This window comes from Macaca nemestrina, chromosome 9, assembly GCF_043159975.1.
Source record: "Macaca nemestrina isolate mMacNem1 chromosome 9, mMacNem.hap1, whole genome shotgun sequence".
Lineage (NCBI taxonomy): Eukaryota > Metazoa > Chordata > Mammalia > Primates > Cercopithecidae > Macaca > Macaca nemestrina.
Genome location: NC_092133.1, coordinates 22,143,650 through 22,148,803, shown reverse-complemented (window position 1 = coordinate 22,148,803; position 5,154 = coordinate 22,143,650). Strand labels below are relative to the sequence as shown.

The window sequence follows — 5,154 nt, the reverse complement described above, 5'->3', positions numbered from 1 at the left end:
AGTCTAACACTACAGGGGAGCGAAAACATTGAAGTCTGAGACTCTAAGAATGAAGCATCTTGGAAAACACACAAGATTTTCAGGTTGAATCCTTCAAGGGCTACATTATGGAATGGGGTTGGATCAGAGGTCAACCAAACCTCACAAAGTCTGAGAATAAGCCTCAAAGAAGTGAGTCCCCTAATTGGTTTAAGGCATTATGGCCCTGTTCTAACCACCTGCCAAGAGGATCAATGATTGGCTGATAACACCAAATAATGCCAGTGAGGATGTGGAGCAAACAGGAATTCTCATTCATTGCTCGTATTCAAAAATGATACAATGATTTTGGAAGATAGTTTGCCATTTCCTTAAAAAATGAAATATAGTCTTACTATATAATGCAATAATTGTGCTACTGGGTGTTTACCCAAAAGAGTTGAAAATTATGTCTACGCAAAAACCTGAATGTGAATAGTAGCTTTATTTATAATGGCCCAAAACTGGAAGCAAGCAAGATGTCCTTTAGTAGGTAAATAGATCAACAACATGTGGTTCATCCATACAATATTATATTATTTGGTAGTAAAAAGAAATGAGCTATTAAGTCACAAAAAAATAAGTGGAAGAACCTTAAATGCATATTTCTAGGCAAATGAAGCCCGTTTGAAAGGAATACACACTATATGATTCTAACTGTATGACATTCTGGAAAAAGCAAAAGTATAGAGACAGTTAAACAATCAGCGACTGCCAGGGTTTAGAAGGACGAGAGGGAAGGATAGATGGAGCGTAGGGAATTTTTATGGTATTATTGTGTAATAATGGTGTATTCATGACATCGTGCATTTAGGGGAACATAGAGAACTATATGACACAAAGAGTGCATCTTAATATAAACTTTCAACTTTAGTTAATAATAACAAATTGATATTGTTTCATTAACTGTAACAAATGTATTATACTAAAGCAAGATATTAAAAACAGAGGAAACTTTGTATGTGTGTGACAGGGAGGGCTTATATGGGAATTCTGTACTACCTGTCAATTTTCAGCAAACCTAAAAAGTAAATTTTAAAATAGAACAAAAATTAATTGATAAGCAATTTACAAGTAAAAAACTAAGAGAAGGAATAGACAAATGTTCAATCACAGTAAGACACATTAACATACCTTGGTAACTGATAGAACAAGCAAAGCAAAATGCTCCGTGAGGACATAGAAAATCAGTAAAAACACAATTCAAGAAAACCTGATCTAATGGACATATGTACAACATAGTGCCCAACAGTGGCAGAATACACATTCTATTAAGTGCATTAGAACAAAATCGATTACAAGCAGAAACATAAATATCAATATAGATATTTTTTGAGAGTCTAATCTCCTCTAATTACTCAGATAATCTTATTTTTGACTGGACTCAGACTTAGGGTAGAAGCTTGCAGAGAGGACAGTCTGCATCCCTTGGCAATCTGTTCCTGGCATTTTTCTTTGGCTTCCTTCATTGTCTTGGCCAAAAGTTTAGCCTATTTTGCAGCCTCTTTTTTATTTTTCTTAGTACTTTTTTTCTTCAGAGCAATACACTGGTGTTTGTGTTGCACGACATATGGAGTAACAAGATGCTCAATCTTGGGTGCTTTGGTCCTCGGTTTCTTACCTTATTTGTCTAAGGGGTTTCTTACAACATATTGGAGGATGTCATCTTGTTTAGGCAGATTAAAAAGATTGTGGATTCTGCTAGCTCCTTTGGGCCCCAGGCAATGAGGCACCATAATATCACTCAGTGCAGGAACATTATTCTCTCCTTTTTTAATTTTACAATAACGAAGTTGAGAACATTCAGATTGACATCCACAACGCAACCTCGAACAGATTTGTGCTTTTTTTATCCGGTTCACCTTGGTCTATAACAGGAATGCCCCTTTCTCAGTAGCAGGCAGACACAGCCATGGGTCAAGACACACTACTTCATGGGGAAACCTTGTTTGTCATTCCCACCACTGACTCAGACCACATAACCATCCTATTCTTCACCAAGAGTGTTAGCGGCAACTTCTGTTCACCACACACTTCTCATAAAAAGTATGAAATCTGCATTCAACATCAACTTCAATGAGTTTCTGGCAGCCAGTGGCTGGGAAGAACATATTCAGCTTCATCTTGAAGCAGCTGATCACCTCTGAGGTGCCACGAAAAGGTGCTCAATATATTTTAAATGAACAATTTCATTCAGGCTGTGCTGGAATCAAGCCGGATATTAATAACAAAAGAATGCTAAAACATCCCCAATTACTTGGAAATTAAGCAATATAGTTTGAAACAATCCAGGGATTGAAGGTAGAATCACAAGTAATATTATAAAATATTTCAAACTAAATGAAAATGAAAATATGACATAAAATTTTGGAGGATGCTAATAAAACTGTGGTTAAGGGGAAATGTTTAGGTCTAAATGCATATATTAATAAAAAATGGAAGGCTGAAAAATCTCAGTATCACTCTCAGAAATTATAGCCAATAGATCCCAAATGAAACTGAAGGAAAAAAATAATAACAAAATCAATGAAACAGAAAATATAAACACAAAAGATTCAAAGAGCCAAAAGTTGAATGTTTGAAAAGGTGAATAACGTTGTTAAATCTCTAGCAAGTCTAGGCAAGAAGAAAAGAGGAGAAATTAAAAAAAAAAATCAATAGCAGAAACAAAAAGTGAGATTGCTATAGATCATACAGAGATTTGGAAAGATAAGAGAATATACTGAAGAATTATATTCCTGAAAATTTGGAAATGTAGGTATAGGGGACAAATTTCTTAAGAGCACATTTTTAAAAACCTGGTACTAAGAAATAGAGAATCGGAATGGTCTTATATCATTTAAAGGAATTGAATGTGCAATTTCACAAAGAAATACCTAGGCCCAGGTATCATCTTCTCCAGTAAGTTCTTTTAAATCTTGAAGGAATAAATAATAACTTTATGCAAATGCTTGCAGAAAGTTATAAAGAAGGGGAAACATTTCCAAATTTGTTTTATGAGGACAGCATAAACTTAATACCAAAACCTAACACATACAGTACCAGAAAAGAAAGTTATAGGAAAATCTCAGGAGCATAAACAAAAAGTCTAAACTAAAAATTAGTAAATAACTCTAGTGATGTATATGTGTGTGGGGGGGCGTGGGGTAGGTAGATAGGTGACTGGTTTTATTTTAGGAATAAGGTTTGCAAAGAGAATTTGTGAAGTTTGTTTATATTTAATAACCAATCAATGTTATTTACCACATTAATAGAATAGGGAAGAAAAATAATATAATCTTAACAAAGACATTTATAATCAATCCCCATTTATAATAAAAATTCTTAGCAAGTCAAGAATGTAAAGGCCATCCCATATCTGATTACACTATTTATAAAAACCCTATAATGAGCATAGTACTTAATGATAAAATATCAAAATTTTGCCTCTATGATCAGAAATGAGACAAATATGTTTATTGTTAACTCTCTTATGTCCAACATTGTACTGAAGATCAGTTAGAAAATCCAAAGTAATTTACACTAAAATAAGTTTGGCAAATTAAGTAGGAAGGTATGAGGTTAACATTTTTAAAAAATCAGTATTTTTACATACTAATAAATCAAAGATTTTAAAATAAATCTTATTTTAAAATAAGATTTAAAATAACAGTACTATTAAAAGAATCAAATATTTAGGAATAGAACTTTCTTAAGAGAAATTAAAGAATACATAAATAAATGGTATATGTTCATATGTGAAAGATTCAATAATGTAAAAATGTTGATTGTCAACCATTAATAGATATATTAAATGCAATCCAAATTAGAATTTTGGAAAATTTTTGTTTTTTGTGGATATTGACAAAGTAATTCTAAAATTTGTATAGAAATACAAAAAGTCTAAAAATATCTGAGGTGATCTTGAAAAAGAACAAAAATTATGGAGAATTTACACCATAAGATATCAAGACATTAGGCTACAGTAATTTAGACAGTATGTTATTGGCATATGGAAACAAAGCCATCTAGTTGCAATAGAATAGAAAATTGAGAAAGCAGAATCATATCTGTATGGTTAATTTATTATGGAAGAAACAGTAGTAAGTGTACATTCCAACTAACAGTGCTGGGCTAAATATGCACATGGAAAAAAATTAATCTTAAGCCTTCTTACTTCATACCAAATGTAAAAATTATTTCCAAATGGGTTGTAGATATAAATGTTAAATATTTTAAAAAGTGCTTCTGTAAGGTAAGATCTTCAAGATCTTGTGGGTAGGCAAAGATTTCTCAAGCAGAACACAAAATGTACTAAGAGTAAAGATTGATACATTGAACTACATTGCAATAAAGAACTTATTTTCATGATTAAGAAAGAAAAATACAATAAAGAGAGTAGAAGACATTTGTTAAGAAGTAAAGAGCTGCTGTAAATCAATATGGAAAAAAAAAGACATGAAAAGGCACTTTGCAAAATAATGATTATAATATCATTATTAATCAGGAGAATTAAAGTCATGATGAAATACCACAACAGAACAACAAGACTGATACAGTGAAAAATATAGATAATGCTAACTCTTGTAAAGGATATGGATTAGCTGAAACTATGGTAAACTGCTGGTTTGAAACATTTCAGAAACTTGTTTAATAATATATACTATCACTTAAAATAGACTGTATTAGTCAACTCTTATGAGCGACCATAGTAAGATACCACAGAATGGGTGGCTTCAACAACAGAAATATACCTTCTCGCTGCTCTGGAGGTTAGAAGTCTGAGATTAGGTGCTAGAATGTTCATGCTCTGGTGAGGGCTCTCTTCTTGGCTTGTGCACAGCTGCCTTCTTGCTGCGTCCTCAAAGGGCAGACAGAGAAAGAGAGAGATCCAGTGTCTTTGCCTCATCTTATAAGGGCACCAGTTCTATTGGAAGGCTTCCCTCTTATGACCTCATTTAACCTTAATCTCCATAAAGGCCCTATGTCCTGTAGAGACACATGGGAGTTTGTGACTTCAACACATGAATTTGTAGGGAGGGGACTCAATGTAGTCTATAGCACTTGCATTGTTCATGATCTAGCAATTCCACTGCTAGACTACAACCAACAGAAATGTGATACCAAAAGACATGCTTAAGTATGTTTATAGCAGTA

The 5,154-nt window shown here is 33.1% G+C and overlaps 1 pseudogene; it reads right to left on the bottom strand.

The window, feature by feature from the left end:
• Positions 1–1,386: 1,386 nt before the first annotated feature.
• Positions 1,387–2,141, bottom strand: LOC105467971 (small ribosomal subunit protein eS6-like; annotated as a pseudogene).
• Between the last annotated feature and the right edge of the window lie 3,013 nt (positions 2,142–5,154).